Raw genomic sequence first — 18,039 nt, forward strand, 5'->3', positions numbered from 1 at the left:
TGCAAAGGACTAGTCTGATAAAAGGCTTTGCTGGCCCAAATGAGGCCTTTAAACTGCATCTTCTCTTTAATCGGCAGCCAGTGAAGCTCCTTAAGGTAATGGTGAATATGTGCCCCTCTGGAGACTTTCACTAAAAGCTGAGCAGCAGCATTTTGTACCAGCAATCTTCTCATGAGTTGAATACGGTACATGAAGAAGGGCACCTGGAAAGCATTTCACATCCATCTATCAAGTAAAAACACTTAGGAGCAAGTCACAATGTCAGAGGAAGAACACACACAGAAACACGGTCCAAAATGTGGGTTTGTTCAGAGCAGAGTGAACATAGAAAGGAAAACTCTGGTTGTCAGACCTTGTTGCGGAGGCCACAAGGCAGGCAGGGGCTACAGAGCCACAACGGTGGTGTTTGAGGCCTTTTAATACCGCTGCCCCGTGTCCATCCTACGATGGCTCTGCATCCGGGGCCATGTGCAACCCTTTCCGCACCTGACTCTCAGAGGTAGCGAGGGTGAGCAGTCACAAGCTTCTCAGGGAGGGTAGTGTGGGGGTGACTCTGACTCAGTAATCAATACCATTCCCCCCCCTCCCCCCCCCCACAGTGCAGTATGATCCATGCCCAGCCCAGCGCGTCTCTATTACAAAAGACAAACAAGTTATTGCACAGAAAAGACTCATTAATGAATGAATACCCGATTCAGGGGTGCAAGTCTTTGTGCTTTCAGGGGCCTCTGCCGACTAATCCAGTTACCCCTCCACCTGTCAGTTGTGAGTGCACCCCCATTTCCATGGGTTTCCCTCCAGGTCAACATAAGGTCTAAGTGTGCAGCTCGTGCTCTCCCCTTTAGCACTCAGTCTCTAAATTCAATGACCTTTCATTCTCTCATCCAGTTCGTAGGAGCAGCGCTGGGCTGTGTTCAGCCCTCCTAGCAGCAGAATCTCAGCAGCAGCAGGGACCTTCCAGGCGGCCACAGCAGTGTTCCAGGGGACTGTGCCCCGCAGCATGTTGCTTGGATGGTCGCAGCAGGAGTGACAGCTTCTCTCTGCTGCCATCTAGCGGGCGGCTGGCTGGGATTGCCACACCGGCAAACAGCTCCAGGTCTCTTGGTTGCTATGGAACGGATAAAAGACCAAAATAATCCTGCCAGGTCCAACAGTACAGCCATTCCTTCAGCGCACTCGCTTAGCAATTCTGTGTCAGAGGAACCCTACCCCAGTAGCAGTCACTCCCACAATCAGCTCCTCCTGCAGGGTTGGTTCTTCCTTCCCTTATTTCCACGCAGGATGTCTTGGCGCCCAGGACAGTCAAATAATTCCTCCTTCCTATTAGGGTCCAAGCAATGTTCCCTCACCTCTGTGGAGTTGGCTGTCAGTGCAAGACAACCCTTGACAGATTAGTAGTCCCTGAGGAGCCTACAGGGTACCTGTAGGAAGCTGGCTCTGTATACACTACCTCAAAGTGAGAGATAGTGTGCACAGAGTCTAAGGATTCCTCTTAGAGGTTGATAGTGCTAAAAATAGATAATACTAATGCTCTATTTGTGGTAGTGTGGTCGAGCAGTAGGCTTAGCAGAGGTAGTGTTAAACATTTGTTGTACCACAATAAATGAAGAACACACACTCAAAGACTTAACTCCAGTCCAATAGGTTTTTATATAGAAAAATATACTTTCTTAATTTATTGTAGAACCACAAGATTCAAATTTGAGGTAAGTACATCAAATGCAAAGTACTTTAGAGGCAGTGGGCTGCTATCTTTCACTGATAAGGGTAGCGATAGGCTCCTTACTGTCAGAGAAAGTGATGCTAATAATTACAAAGTTTTGAAGGATGCACTCTTGGATGGATTTGGCTTAACCACTGAACAATACAGGATAAAGTTCAGAGATACAAGAAAAGAGTCCTCCCAAGACTGAACAGACTTTGTAGACTGTTCAGTGAAGGTCTTGGAGGGTTGGTTACATGGCAGTGAGGTGACTGACTATGAAAGCCTCTATAATCTAATCCTGAGAGAGCATATTTTGAATAATTGTGTGTCTGACTTGTTGCATCAGTACTTGGTAGACTCAGATCTGACCTCTCCCCAAGAACTGGGAAAGAAGGCAGACAAATGGGTCAGAACAAGAGTGAACAGAAAAGTTCATACAGGGGGTGACAAGGAAGGCAAGAAGAAAGATGGTGAGAAATCTCAGGATATGCATAGGGATAAAAGTAAAAACAAAGATCCTTCTTCACATCCTAAACACTCTTCAGGGGGTGGGGACAAATCATCTTCTTCCTCTTCATCACAACCCACACACATTAAAAAGCCTTGGTGCTATGTTTGTAAAAATAAAGGCCATTGGCCAGGGGATAGGGCCTGCCCAGGTAAACCCCCTGAACCTACCACCACTAATACATCAAACTCTAGTGCCTCTAGCAGTAGTGGTAATAGTGGTGGGACTGCTGGCAACAGTCACTTTTGGGTCCATCATAGAAACTGAGGTAGTCAGTCCCAGACAGTTTCTGTCACACCTGGTGGCACTGGCCTTGCCACACTGGCTGCTTGTCCCCTTACAATGGATAAGTACAGGCAGTCAGTTTTAATAAATAGTGTTGAGGCCCATGCCAACAGGAACAAAGGTGCCAGTATCACTTTAGTGACTGAGAACCTAGTGTCTCCTGCACAACACCTCATTGGACAACTGTACAAGATTATTGATGTCCATAACTCCACTCATGTCCTCCCCTTCGCTATAGTTCAGTTTAGTTGGGGTGGAGTTACTGGCCCAAAGCAGGTGGTGGTGTCACCTAGCTTACCTGTAGACTGTCTCTTAGGTAATGACCCAGAAGCTTCAGGTTGGGCTGAGGTAGAGTTTAGGTCCCATGCATCCATGCTGGGTATCCCTGAGGAATTGCTTCGTCTCATTTCAGCTGAAATGAAAAAGCAAAGGAGAGAAAAAGGCTTGAAATCTCAGGATCCTTCTCCAACAACAGGTAAAAAGGGCATCAAAGTATCCCCTACCCACCCTGCCATTAAGGATACCATTCCTGTGGTGGGAGAGACCTTTCGTGGGGTGGAACCTGTACCAAGGGAACCATCAGCTACCACTGCTGTACTCCCTGAGGTGAAAGTACCTCTCTGTGGGATAACTAATCCTGATGTGAAAAATTGCACCAGTTTACTTAACTTGGAGCATCCCTCCAACTCTCCCAGAGAAACCTTAGTGCAGCAACCCTGCACTGCCTCACAAACCTTAGGACAGCAGCCCTGCCCTAGTGTGGAGCTTATAGGACAGCAACCCTGCCCGCTCCAACTCAAGAGAAACAACAACCCTGTTCTCTCTTAGAGCCATATGGACAAACCTTTTGCCCAGCTATGGCTTTATTTAGACAGCATCCCTGTCTGGCATTCTCATCACTTGACTTAGGCCCAGTGGACCAATCCCACTGCTCTAAACTAAAACATACTAATAGGGACTCTGAGAATATATCTTCACATTGTTGGTTAGCTAAAAAACTCCAAACAGGGTGGTTTACATCCCCACAGGGAAGTAACTAGCCAAGGTGCCCCCACATAGCTCAGGGCAATTTCCCCAGACTTTGTGAGTGTGGGAACACCATTATACTTGTGCACTACCTATAGGTCAATACCTATATGTAGCTTCACAATGGTAATTCAGAATATGGCCATGTAACATCATGTAAGATCATGGAATTGTCCCCCCATGCCAAATCTGGTATTGGGGTGCCAATCCCATGCATCCCGGGGCTCCGGCATGGACCCCGGGTACTGCCAAACCAGCTCTCTGGGGTTTTCACTTCAGCTACCACTGCTGCCAACCTACAGACAGCCTTCTGCCCCCCTGGGGTCTGGGCAGCCCAGTCCCAGGAAGGCAGAGCAAAGGATTTCCTCTGAGAGAGGGTGTTACACCCTCTCCCTTTGGGAATAGGTGTGAAGGGCTGGGGAGGAGTAGCCTCCCCCAGCCTCTGGAAATGCTTTGATGGGCACAGATGGTGCCCATCTCTGCATAAACCAGTCTACACCGGTTCAGGGATTCCCCAGCCCTGCTCTGGCGTGAAACTGGACAAAGGAAAGGGGAGTGACCACTCCCCTTACCAGCACCTCCCAAGGGAGGTGCCCACAGCTCCTCCAGTGTGTCCCAGACCTCTGCCATCTTGGAAACAGAGGTGTGGGGGGCACACTGGACTGCTCTGAGTGGCCAGTGCCAGCAGGTTACGTCAGAGACCCCCTCTGATAGGCTCTTACCTTTCTTGGTAGCCAATCCTCCTTCCTTGGTAGCCAAAACTCCTTTTCTGGCTATTTAGGGTTTCTCCTCTTGGGTATTCTTCAGATAACGAATGCAACAGCTCACCAAAGTTCCTCTGCACTTCCCTCCTCGACTTCTGCCAAAGATCGACCGCTGACTGCTCCAGGACGCCTGCAAAACTGCAACAAAGTAGCAAGACGACTACCAGCAACATTGTAGCATCTCATCCTGCCAGCTTTCTCAGCTGTTTCCTGGTGGTGCATGCTATGGGGGCTGTCTGCCTTCACCCTGCGCTGGTCGACTGAATCTTCCCCCTGCTAACGCAGGCATCAAAAGACTGCATCACCGGTCCTCTGGGTCCCCTCTCATCCTGACGAGCGTGGTCCCTGGAACATAGGAACTCTATCTAAGTGACTCTCACAGTCCAGTGATCCTTCAGTCCAAGTTGGGTGGAAGTAATTCCTTGCCTCCCCACGCTAGACTGCAAACCTGTGTACTGCGTGATTTTCAGCTGCTCCAGCTTTTGTGCACTTCTCCAAGGATTCCTTTGTGCACAGCCTAGCCTGGGTCCCCAGCACTTCGTCCTGCAGTGCTCAACCCTCTGAGTTGGACTCAGACATTGTGGGACCGTCCTTTGTGACTCTGAGCCAGCTTCGGTTTACAAATCTTCTAAGTGCCTGCTCCGGTACTTCTGTGGGTGCTGCCTGCTTCTGTGGAGGCTCTCTGAGTTGCTGAGCACCCCCTCTGTCTCCTCCTCCAAGGGGCGACATCCTGGTCCTTCCTGGTCCCCAGCAGCACCCAAAAACCTCTTCCGCGACCCTTACAGCTAGCAAGGCTTGTTTGTGGTATTTCTGCGTGGGAACACTTCTGCAACCTTCAGCACGCCATTGGACATCTTCCATCCAAAGGAGAAGTTCCTAGCTCCCTTCGTTGTTGCAGAATCCTAGGTTTCTTCCATCCGGAGGCAACCTTCTTGCACCTTCATCTGGGGTTTCCTGGGCTCCTGCCCCCCCGGACACTATTGCGACTCTTGAACTTGGTCCCCTTGCCTTGCAGATCCTAAGGTCCAGGAATCCATCTTCAGTGCTTTGCTGGTGTTTGTGGTTCTTGCAGAATCCCCCTATCATGACTATTGTGTCCTATTGGGGTGGTAGGGGTACTTTACTCCTACTTTTCAGGGTCTTGGGTGGGGTATCTTGGACACCCTGACTGTTTTCTTACAGTCCCAGCGATCCTCTACAAGCTCCCATAGGTCTGGGGTCCATTCGGGACTCGCATTCCACTTTTGGAGTATATGGTTTGTGTTGCCCCTAGACCTATGTTCACCTATTGCATCCTATTGTAATTCTACACTGTTTGCATTACTTTTCTTACTATTACTTACCTGTTTTGGGTTTGTGTACATATAACTTGTGTATATTACTTATCTTCTAACTGAGGGTATTCACTGAGATACTTGTGGCAAATTGTCATAAAAATAAAGTACCTTTATTTTTAGTAACTCTGTATTGTGTTTTCTTATGATATTGTGCTATATGATATAAGTGGTATAGTAGGAGCTTTGCATGTCTCCTAGTTCAGCCTAAGCTGCTTTGCCATAGCTACCTTCTCTCAGCCTAAGCTGCTAGAAACACCTCTATTCTACTAATAAAGGATAACTGGACCTGGCACAGGGTATAAGTACCACCATGTACCCACTATAAGCCAGGCCAGCCTCCTACAGGTATCTTAGACACCCTTAGTGTTTTCTTACACCGCCAGCGACCCCCTACACACTACAGTAGGCCTGGGGTCCCTAAGTGGTTTGCATTCCACTTTCTTAGTATATGGTGTGTGTTGGCCCTAGGCCTATTGCATCCTATTGTATTCTACAGTGTTTGCACTACTTTGCTAACTGTTTACTTACCTGATTTTGGTTTGTGTGTATATTTTGTGTATTTTACTTACCTCCTAAGGGAGTATATCCTCTGAGATATTTTTGGCACATTGTCACTAAAATAAATTACCTTTATTTTTAGTAACTCTGCTTATTGTGATTCTTATGATATAGTGCTATATGATATAAGTGGTATAGTAGGAGCTTTGCATGTCTCCTAGTTCAGCCTAAGCTGCTCTTCTATAGCTACCGCTATCAGCCTAAGCTGCTAGAACACTACTAATCTACTAATAAGGGATAACTGGACCTGGCACAAGGTGTAAGTACCATCAGGTACCCGCTATAAGCCAGGCCAGCCTCCTACACCACTCCTCTGTCCATCACCACCCCAGGGGTGGTGCTCCGAGTTGCTCCAGAGGGTCCCTGGGTTTTGCGGTCTTGGATTCAAGGTTGGCAGAGACCTCTGGGAGCATCTGAGTGGCCCGTGCCAGCAGGTGACGTCAGAGCCCCCTCCTTTCAGGGCTATGTAGGGTCTCTCTCTTGGGTGGTTCCTCAGATTCGGATTGCAAGACTCCAGCAGGAATCCTCTGCACCCTCCACTTCAACTTCTAACCAAAGAAACTGCAACTGGACTGCATCTGGATTTAGGCCCAGATCTCTGTACTGGGGTGAATGTTTATGCCTAGACTTGGGTCCCTTGCTCCCCAGGCCACTGGAGTCAAGCTAGCCTGGCTGATGAAGGATTCTCGCGTGGGCTCTCATTATCCTAAATGAGACTACTGGATTTCTAGGTAGCAGGGTTGTTCCTGGTGTGGGGGACTAAGTCTTACCCACTTGGAAGGACCTCTGTCACCTCAAATCCGGTTTTGCTCCGGCTAACTAGCAGTGCCTCATCTCTCCCAAGGGGAAGGGATGATTGGGCAGCCGAGCGCATGACATCTTTGGAACTTCTTAGGGAAGTCGTGGTCACTCAGATCCAAACCAGCTCTCTCATTTACAGTATGATCTCATATACAAATGACAAAGGCAGTTTAAGTTTTATAGATTGTTTTTTAATAAAACAACTGCATTTTAGATATTAAGGCGTGAGCCGCGATAACCAGAACCATCCAACACAGTAGGATTGAAATAGTCACGAGGAGAGTGAAACATAAGAACAACGCTATCTTGGTGTTAATAAATTCTACCCTCTCTCAGTTAGTTCTATTTTGAGCACAGCATGTTAAGCTTCCAACTTGCCTTTTAGATTCCCTGGGAAGCCATCAACCCTCATACCTGAGCAAAGGCCTGTGATCTGGTTCAGCATCTGCAACGAGGCAGTCAGCATCTAGTTGTGGTTCCCTGGTCAGATTCTCCCTCTTGCGTGTATTAGGACAAGGAAGTGTTTTTATAACCAACATGTCGATGTGCTAACAAACGTCCCTATGCAAGAATGCCAAAGACTAAACTCCTACCACATCTATCGGCAATGTACCAGACTGTATCCTTGACTGAAGCACAGAGTGAACAAGAATGTGTTATTGAAAACTTCAGTGCTGAAGTAGGCTAAACAGTGTGATATAAAAAATAAAACAAGACCATAGAACTGGGTATTTGGAAAATAACAGTACGAAGCTGAATAACAAGCATTTAGAGCAAAGTGCACAGAGGCTCTAAGCTGCGAGCAAAGGAATAAAAGACATCCAGGGCAAAGTGCACAAAGGGCTAACGCACAAAGAATACATAAAACTGACCACACTACAGGATGATACCCTGAAACCGGTCCTAGGATGCTTGTTTCCAGTCTAGAGAAGACCTGGCTTGGCAGTTCTGGCTGGACTGTTCCTATGGGGAACAGGGTCAAGACTGATTTGCATACAGTTGGTTCCAAACTGGAATGGCATGGGTAGCAAAAAAATTTATTTAGGCCCAGATCTCTGTACTGGGGTGGATGTTTGACATTGTTCAGCATTCCGTCCATCACTATTTCTCTCTATTGTGATTTTCAGTAACTGCACTGTTTTCTAACAGTTTTTACAGCTATTTCTGCATATTAGTGTATATAATTTGTGTATTACATACCTCATAAGGGAGTATAGCCTCTATGGTATCTTTGGTATTTGTGTCAGCAAAATAAAGTACCTTTATTTTTGTAACACTGAGTGCTTTGTTTCATGTGTGTGAGTACTGTGTGACTACAGTGGTATTGCATGAGCTCTGCATGTCTCCTAGATAAGCCTTGGCTGCTCATCCACAGCTACTTCTAGAGAGCCTGGCTTCTAGACACTGCCTACATTTCATTAATAAAGGATACCTGGACCTGGTATAAGGTGGAAGTACCATAGGTACCCACCACACACCAGGCCAGTCTCCTACAGTGCTGCACCCATTTCTGTCCCCTAAAACTATTTCTTGCCCTTCTTCTAAAGCCTCCTTACGTCCCCAGAGTTCACGACTTGCCCACCAATGACAGCACAACCAGATCAAAGGTCATCCAGTCACAGTGTGGTACTTGACGCCCTGTCAGCGTGTCTCTATGTGGTACAGAGTAATGTCACTGTCTGTGCATGATCAGATTTTACCGTAGTCTGACCCTCTTTTATTGCTCGTTTCCCTAACTCAACCTTGCCTGCATTTCTAAAGAAAGTACAATTTTTCTCAGGCAACTGGCTTTCAGAGCACATTCATGCAATAGCAATCTCTCAAGCAGCTAGAGCTTGCTTCAACCAGTTCCTCCATCTCTGTGCACTTAAGAATGATTGGCACCTACCTTCTAGTTAGTGCACCCATCCAATAGTAATTTATGTCCCTATCATGGTGTCACTTATAGCGCTTAAAAGTACACCTCGCCTTGGCAGACAGCACAACAAAACAACTTTTCTATCTCCCAAGCTACAACTAAAAGTCCCAAAACAACATTAAAATGGCAACTACAGTTGTTCCTATAAGTCCAAGAATTAAAGCCACAGAATGATGCACTTGAAAGTCCATCTACAGCATTCTGCAGTACAAGTCCCAGACTGCACCGCGGTCACTCCACTCTCACTCACTGGTATGTGAAAGTCCCCATTGATACTCAAGTTATTGTCTTCGATTCACCGCAATGACCGTCTTGTCTCTGCTCCAGACCAGGATGTGGGCAGGGACCATTTAAATCTCGGGGCACATCCCCCAATACAATCAAGCTACAGTTTCTATCTCCAAATCCAATTTACCTACACAGGTCTCATCAAAATCTTAATGGATCAAATTGGAAGCATCAGCTCTGCTACCAGATCTGTCAACCCTTCATCCTGGGCCCTCTCAATCATCTCAACTTCAGGGGCTGCGCGCAACCTATTCTGGATCAGGAGTGGTGTAGTCCCTTGCCAGAACTTTGGTGATCCCCACTGGACCCATTTCGCACCTGGGGTGTCAGATGGAGGCAATCACTCAAGTAACGTAGTCCAGTCACATCTGGCACTCACTGATCTGTGTTAAAAAGCTTCACTTGGGGAGGTTGGGTTCATTGGGGGTCAAACTCTTTCAAGCCTATGTTGGACAATAATGAACAACAAACAAAGGTACCTGCAACCAACTGGACTATTCACTAACATAACTATATATAAATATCACTCGTATAATGTGCTTCTTGGCACTGATTATCCTACCATGTCATTAAGAGATGTCTTACTGTGAAATTGGAGAGCGACTCCCTCCCTTTTTGGTCGTAGGTTCAAAATCTAATAAAATGTGTTTTAAAAAAAAACTTTACTCAGAAGTACTGAATGTAGCCATAAGCAAGTTAGCAAGTAGATGAGGTACAGCAAGATTCAATACAAAGTAGGGCATTGAATCACTTTCCTAGATGGGGAAAGGGTCTCATCTTAAACAGGAGAAATCATTCTCTTTTATAGCAAAACAAACAGACTTCATACATTTACCACATTAGTGTGGTGTTCTCATGGGCTCATCCAATATAGATTAAGGGCCTCATTACGAGTTTGGAAGTCATGAGACCGCCAAACTCTCAGTGGCAGTTGGACCGCCGCACTTCTGGCGGTCAGACCGCCAGAATACGACCCTGGTGGTCGTACTACCAGGGAACCCCCGCCACCGCCACAATCATGGATCCCGACAGGGCGGTGGCAGTCGGAGTTGTGCTCAGTCATGGCGGTGCTCAGTTCAGCACTGCTGTATTGATCACAAGTCTACTTTCCGCCAGCCTTTCCATGGCGGGGTTCCAGCCATGGAAAGGCTGGCAGAAAGCCAGTGTTAGGGGCCCTTGCACTGCCCACAGCTATGTTGTGGGCAGTGCAGGGTGCCCCTGCCTAGCACCTTCAGAACGCACACTGTCTGCTACGGCAGACAGTGTGTATTCCAAGGATGCTGTGGGCACCCCATGTGCATTGGCCTCAGCTCCATAAGCGCAGTTTCCACTGAGCTGACTGGTGGAAACCTCTGATTTTGGAGCTTTCCGCCAGTCAGCACAGTGGAAATCTTGTAATCGGGCTGGGGAGAGACCTCCTGCCTCGCAGCAGTCTCCTCCCCATGGGTCTGGTGGTCCGATTTTCAGACCTTCAGACTCGTAATGAGAACGTTAGACACAAGAAGCAGTTACATCTGCTTATTATCAAGGTTACTTTCGCAGACACTGTGCGAAGCCTCATTGTTCAGAGAAAGAAACATTTTACAGCAGATGCTGTCTGGGACAGATGTGTCCTTGGAAAAGTGTGTTCTCCTCACATCTTCATCACAGTTTATGTTCAAAGCCTAGGATTGTTTATTATGGTACACAGCATCTTCATCACAGTTTATGTTCAAAGCCTAAGTAGGAAGTTGGCTCTGTATATCCTATCTCAAAATGAGAGATAGTGTGCACAGAGTCCAAGGGTTCCCCTTAGAGGTTGATATTGGCAATAATAGATAATATTAATGCTCTATTTTGTGGTAGTGTGGTCGTGCAGTAGGCTTATCAGAGGGTAGTGTTAAGCATTTGTTGTACACACACAGATAACAGATGAGGAACACACGCTCAAAGACTTGACTCCAGGCCAACAGGTTTTTATATTGAAAAATATATTTTCTTAATTTTTTTTAGAACCACAAGATTCAAGATTTGAGGTAAGCACATTCAATGCAAGGTACTTCACACAGGTAAGTATAGAACTTTGATTTGGAACAGTAGTACACACAGTTTAGGTTAAAATGGCAATAAGCTATTTCAAAAGTGAACACAGTGCAAAAATCAACAGTTCCTGGGGGAGGTAAGTAAACATTAAGTTCTCAGGTAAGTAAGGCACTTACAAGTTCAGTTCCTGGGGCATAGGCAGCCCACTGTTGGGGGTTCAAGACAACCCCAAAACCACCGCACCAGCAACACAGGGCCGGTCAGGTGCAGATGTCAAAGGAGGGCCCAAAACACATATGTGCCTATGGAGAACAGGGGTGCTCTGGTTCCGGTCTGCTTACAGGTAAGTACCTGCGTCGTCGGGTAACAGACCAGGGGGGTTTTGTAGAGCACTGGGGGGGGGACACACACAAGCCCACAAAACACACCCTCAGCGGCACAGGGGAGGCCGGGTGCAGTAGGCAAAATAGGCGTCGGATTTGCCATTGAAAGCAATGGAGGGACCCTGGGGTCACTTAGGCAATGCAGGCAGGGCACAGGGGGGCTTCTCGGGCCAGCCACCGACTGGGCTAGGTAGAGGGTCGCATGATGGTCACTCCTGCACTGGAGTTTGGTTCCTCTTGGTCCTGGGGGCTGCAGGTGCAGTGCTTGGTCCAGGCATCGGGTTCTTTGTTCCAGGCAGTCGCGGTCAGGGGGAACCACTGGATCCTCTCTGCAGGCGTCGCGCTGGGGGTGCAAGGGGTTCGTCTCAGGTTACTCACAAGGTCGAAGTCACCTGGGAGTCCTCTCTGCAGTGTTAGTTCTCTGGAGCTCGAGCTGGGGGCGTCAAGTGCAGAGTGAGAAGTCTCACGCTTCCAGCGGGAAGGGAGAGTTCTTTCAAAGTTGTTTCAAAGTTGCAAAAATGTTGCTGTTGGTGAACAGTGCCGCTGTTCTCTGGAGCTTCTAGGTCCTTTAGATGTCGGGCAGTCCTCAGAGTCCTCTGAGGTTGCTGGTCCCGGTGGATTTGTCGCTGTGCAGGTTCTCTGAGTCAGGAGACAGACCGGTAGGGCTGGGGCCAAGTCAGTTGTTGTCTCCTTCGTCTCTGCGTGGCTTTCAGGTCAGCAGTCCTTCTTCTTCTCTTCAGGTTGCAGGAATCTGCTTTCCTGGGTTGAGGGACACCCCTAAATACTAGATTTAGGCTTGTGTTTAGGTCTTGGGGGCAGTAGGCAATGGCCACTGCCCTTGAGGGTGGCTACACCCTCATTGTGCCTCCTCCCTGAGGGGAGGGGGGCTCATCCCTATTCCTATTGGGGGAATCCTCCAAAATCAAGATGGAGGATTTCTAAAGGCAGGGGTCACCTCAGCTCAGGACACCTTAGGGGCTGTCCTGGCTAGAGGGTGGCCCCTCCTTGTTTTTCCCATTATCTCCTCCGGACTTGCCGCCAAAAGTGGGGGCCGTATCCAGAGGGGCGGGCATCTCCACTAGCTGGAGTGCCATGGGGCACTGTAACACCAGGGTAGAGCCTTTGAGGTTAACCGCCAGGTGTTACAGTTCCTGCAGGGGGAGGTGAGAAGCACCTCCACCCAGTGCAGGCTTTGATCCTGGCCACAGAGTGACAAAGGCACTCACCCCATGTGGCCAGAAACCCATCTGGCGGTGGCAGGATGGCAGGAACTGATCAGCCTGACACTAGTGTTTGGACTGGTATTCAGGGCGCATCTCTAAGATGCCCTCTGGGTGCTTTTTACAATAAATTCCACACTGGCATCAGTGTGCATTTATTGTGCTGAGAAGTTTGATACCAAACTTCCCAGATTTCAGTGTAGCCATTATGGTACTGTGGAGTTCGTGTTTGACAAACTCTCAGACCATATACTCTTTATGGCTACCCTGTATTTACAAAGTCTAAGAAATTGCTTAGACACTGTAGGGGCATAGTGCTCATGCAAACTATTCCCTCACCTGTGGTATAGTGCACCCTGCCTTAGGGCTGTAAGGCCTGCTAGAGGGGTGACTTACCTATGACACAGGCAGTGAGAGGTGGGCATGTCACCCTGAAGGGAGTGCCATGTCGACTTAGTCATTTTCTCCCCACCAGCACACACAAGCTGTGAGGCAGTGTGCATGTGCTGAGTGATGGGTCCCCAGGGTGGCATAAGACATACTGCAGCCCTTAGAGACCTTCGCTGGCATCCGGGCCCTTGGTACCAGGGGTACCATTTACAAGGGACTTATCTGTGTGTCAGGGCTGTGCCAATTGTGGGACAAAGGTACAGTATAGGGAAATAACACTGGTGCTGGGGCCTGGTTAGCAGGGTCCCAGCACACTTTCAATCATAACTGGCATCAACAAAAGGCAAACAGTTAGGGGGTAACCATGCCAAGGGAGACTTTTCCCTACAGCCTAGGATTGTTTATTATAGTCACAGCATCTTCATCACAGTTTATGTTCAAAGCCTAAGAATGTTTATCATGGTACACAGCTAGCATAAACCATATGTGCAGCAAGATGGTGTCTATTTGCTAAGTTGGCCTAAAGCAGCAAATACCAGTAAATGAAAGGATTTTCCAATTTTGTGTTTACACACTTCCAAATACCGCATCACAGTGCAGAGTATTAATGTTTACCAACTACTAAAATGTATTTGGAAACGAGAGGGATCCCCAAGAGACCACTTCAACGTTGTGAATCTTGAGAAAAACATAAAGTAGGCAGTGGTCTAGCGGCCTCCTATTGTAAAATGTTATCTAATGTATTTATGTTTTTTCAACACATCCCATTTTCCTTTATGGAAGACTGGTTCCATTTTAAAAAAATGCTTTATTTAAAAGAAATCACATGTATAGTAGTCTGCTGAACCCAGAAGGCGGCCATCCCTATAATGGCTATAAATCATTGTCGACTTCATTTTGCAAAGTTCCTTATTAATATTCATGAGGTAGGTCAAATTTCGACCCACTACAATTTGGTATTTTGCAAACCGACATATTAATACATAGGTCAGTTTTCAAAATACCACAATGGTTGCAAAAAATACCAGTCGCAAATTGCGACCCTATTTTGCAATCAGCGATTCATACATCTGACTCCAGACCACATTTTTGAATGCCTCCCACTCCACCCGCAGGGACGATCCTTGCCCTTATTCTCAGTAACATAATTACAAATGGTTTCCCCAGTGAAGCTGTAAAAACCAGATCATCTAAAGCCTTTACATCAAGCTTCCATTTCAGGATAGCCTTTCTGGAGATATCCCAGTTCAATGACAGCACTAATGGGCTATAATCTGAACGAGCTTTAGGAAGGTACTCAGCCCATGTGACCCATGTATACAGGTATTGCACAACAACTTATCCAGCCCTTCATGTAATGCATGCATCCCAGAATAGTATGTGTACTCCTTAATCTCAGGATTGTGAGCTGATCAGTGAAGCATCCAACTGCGAAAGGAACAAGACGATTTACAGGCCAAAACAGACCTCTCTATTACAACTTTATCTTAGAGGACATAACAAAGAATACACAAAAGTGATTGAATGCTTGAATTAATCTCAGCCACTGGCAATAACTCAGGGTGCATTCCAATCCATTGATTTTCACCCCCATGTAACCTCTGTTTGAGCCCAGCCTTTGTAAATCAGTCTTGAGTCTGTTCCTTATGGGAACAGTCCAGCCCGAACTGCCAGGCCGGGACCTCCTTGAACCGGAACACAAGCAACAGAGGGCCGTTTTCGCCCTTGTTATAGGCTCTCCAGCCAAGCATAGCTCGGTTCCACTCGCACAGGGAACCCAGGACCCACATCTGGGCATAGATGTGACTGGAATGGGATGCCCATAGTATCCAAATCAGTACCCCGTGACCGAAGGCAGAGCCGGTCGTACACCCTTCCACCCAAACGCTTCTGCAGAGCTTGGCCCTCTGCCTTAATGAAGTCAACTTATAGAGGAAAGCAACCAGGACTTTCTGCTTTTTAATGTATTCTTGCACTTTATATCTTTTACCTGAAGAACTGAGGGCATTGCTAATATCCGTGACTATCTGTAATCAACACTGTGCTATTGTCATTGCTCTCACTACCCCATCCTTGACACACGCGAGATCTCCAGTCAAGCCCTCTTGCATTATATATAAGAACATGAGAACCTCCAATATAACCCCCCAACCTCTTCCACCCAGGACAGTAATGACCGTGTGGACAGTCCAAATTGTATGGCAACTTGTCTCAACCGCACCTCCAATGTGGCCCATTACAGGTCCCTGCACAACTGCTATGGGAGGACAACAGAACCAGGACACCTTTGTGGTCCCAGCAGACGATCCAGAGAGCTTAAAGGATATTACACCGCCTGAGCCATGAGGAGTGGGATCAAAGGCAGAAGTTACTGTGGCCATCAGTTATGTTTGTTTCACACCCCCTGATAAGTATTGGGTGGGTGTGGGGCGTTCAGTTTAGCTCTCTAAGTCCATTCTGCATCAAGACTATGCCCCCCAGGCCACCCCCAGCCACACCAGGACAAGTACGCTAACACTGTTGTGTTGGGGCCCCAGGCCAGCATGCTACTAAAATAAGTCACGCAGACACAGTGGCATGGTTGGTATAACTGGCCCTGGGCACGTGCGCCCAGCCCTTTTTATCGGCAGGGTCAACAGTTCCTGGGGGAGGTAAGTAATTGTTAACACTTACAGGGTTCAAAGTTGGGTCCAAGGTAGCCTACCGTTGGGGGTTCAAGGCAACCCCAAAGTTACCACACCAGCAGCTCAGGGCCGGTCAGGTGCAGAGGTCAAAGAGGTGCCCAAAACACATGGGCTTCAATGGAACAGGGGGGCCCCGGTTCCAGTCTGCCAGCAGGTAAGTACCCGCGTCTTCGGAGGGCAGACCAGGGGGGTTTTGTAGGGCACCGGGGGGGACACAAGCAGGCACAGAAAGTACACCCTCAGCGGCACAGGGGCGCCCGGGTGCAGAGTGCAAACAGGCATCGGGTTTTGTGTAGAAAGCAATGGGGAGACCCGGGGGTCTCTTCAACGATGCAGGCAGGCACAGGGGGGGCTCCTCGGGGTAGCCACCACCTGGGCTAGGCAGAGGGTCGCCTGGGGGTCGATCCTGCACTGGAGTTCGGTTCCTTCAGGTCCTGGGGGCTGCGGGTGCAGTGTTGGTTCCAGGCGTCGGGTCCCTTGTTACAGACAGTCGCGGTCAGGGGGAGCCTCTGGATTTCCTCTGCAGGCATCGCAGTGGGGACTCACGGAGGTGAACTATGGCTACTCACGGGCTCGCAGATGCCGGGGAGTCCTCCCTGTAGTGTTAATTTTCCGCAGGTCGAGCCAGGGGCGTCGGATGCAGAGGGGAAAGTCTCACGCTTCCGGCGGGAAACGTGAAGTCTTTAAAGTTGCTTCTTTGTTGAACAGGGCCACTGTTCTCTGGAGCTTCTTGGTCCTTTGGATGCAGGGCAGTCCTCTGAGGCTTCAGAGGTTGCTGGTCCCTGTTGGATGTGTCGCTGTTGCAGTTTTCGTCGAAGTAGGGAGACAGGCCGGGTGGGGCTGGGGCCAAATCAGTTGTCGTCTCCGTCTTCACTGTAGGGCTTCAGGTCAGCAGTCCTTCTTCTTCTTTAGGTTGCAGGAATCTATCTTCCTCGATTCTGGGGGGCCCTAAATACTGAATTTAGGGGTGTGTTTAGGTCTGGGAGGGCAGTAGCCAATGGCTACTAGCCCTGTGGGTGGCTACACCCTCTTTGTGCCTCCTCCCTGTGGGGAGGGGGCACATCCCTAATTTTATTGGGGGAATCCTCCTTCTACAAGATGGAGGATTTCTAAAAGTAAGGATCACCTCAGCTCAGGACACCTTAGGGGCTGTCCTGACTGGTGGGTGACTCCTCCTTGTTTTCCTCATTATCTCCTCCAGCCTCGCCACCAAAAGTGGGGGCAGTGGCCGGAGGGGCGGGCATCTCCACTAGCTGGGATGCCCTCTGGCGCTGTAACAAAGGGGGGGAGCCTTTGTTCACAGAGAAGGAGAAGCACCTCCACCCAGTATAGGCTTTGTTCCTGGCCACAGAGTGACAAAGGCGCTCTCCCCATGTGGCCAGCAACATGTCTGGTGTGTGGCAGGCTGGCAAAAAGTAGTCAGCCCACACTGGAGGTCGGGTATGTTTTCAGGGGCCATCTCTAAGATGCCCTCTGGGTGTATTTTACAATAAAGTGCACACTGGCATCAGTGTGCCTTTATTGTGCTGAGAAGTTTGATACTAAATTTCCCAGTTTTCAGTGTAGCCATTATGGTGCTGTGGAGTTCGTGTTTGACAAACTCCCAGATCATATACTCTTATGGCTACCCTGCACTTACAATGTCTAAGGTTTTGCTTAGACACTGAAGGGGCATAGAGCTCATGCACGTATGCCCTCACCTGTGGTATAGTGCGCCCTGCCTTAGGGCTGTAAGGCCTGCTAGAGGGGTGACTTACCTGTGCCACAGGCAGTGTGAGGTTGGCATGGCCCTCTGAGGGGAGTGCCATGTCGACTTAGTCTTTTCTCCCCACCCGCACACACAAGCTGTGAGGCAGTGTGCATGTGCTGAGTGAGGGGTCCCCAGGGTGGCATAAGACATGCTGCAGCCCTTAGAGACCTTCCCTGGCATCAGGGCCCTTGGTACCAGGGGTACCAGTTACAACGGACTTACCTGGGTGCCAGGGTTGTGCCAATTGTGGAGACAAAGGTACAGTTTAGCGAAAGAACACTGGTGCTGGGGCCTGGTTAGCAGGGTCCCAGCACACTTTCAAATCATAACTTGGCATCAGCAAAGGCAAAAAGTCAGAGGGTAACCATGCCAAGGAGGCATTTCCTTACACATTCAAATT

At 48.5% G+C, this 18,039-nt stretch overlaps 1 protein-coding gene across 1 annotated transcript in view; it reads left to right on the top strand.

Annotated features, from left to right (window-relative positions):
* LOC138278803 (E3 ubiquitin-protein ligase TRIM11-like) overlaps window positions 1-18,039 on the top strand; it is a 904,985-nt gene that overhangs the window by 763,160 nt on the left and 123,786 nt on the right. The window lies entirely within an intron of this gene.

The sequence above is a fragment of the Pleurodeles waltl genome, unplaced genomic scaffold, assembly GCF_031143425.1.
Source record: "Pleurodeles waltl isolate 20211129_DDA unplaced genomic scaffold, aPleWal1.hap1.20221129 scaffold_59, whole genome shotgun sequence".
Taxonomy (NCBI): Eukaryota; Metazoa; Chordata; class Amphibia; order Caudata; family Salamandridae; genus Pleurodeles; species Pleurodeles waltl.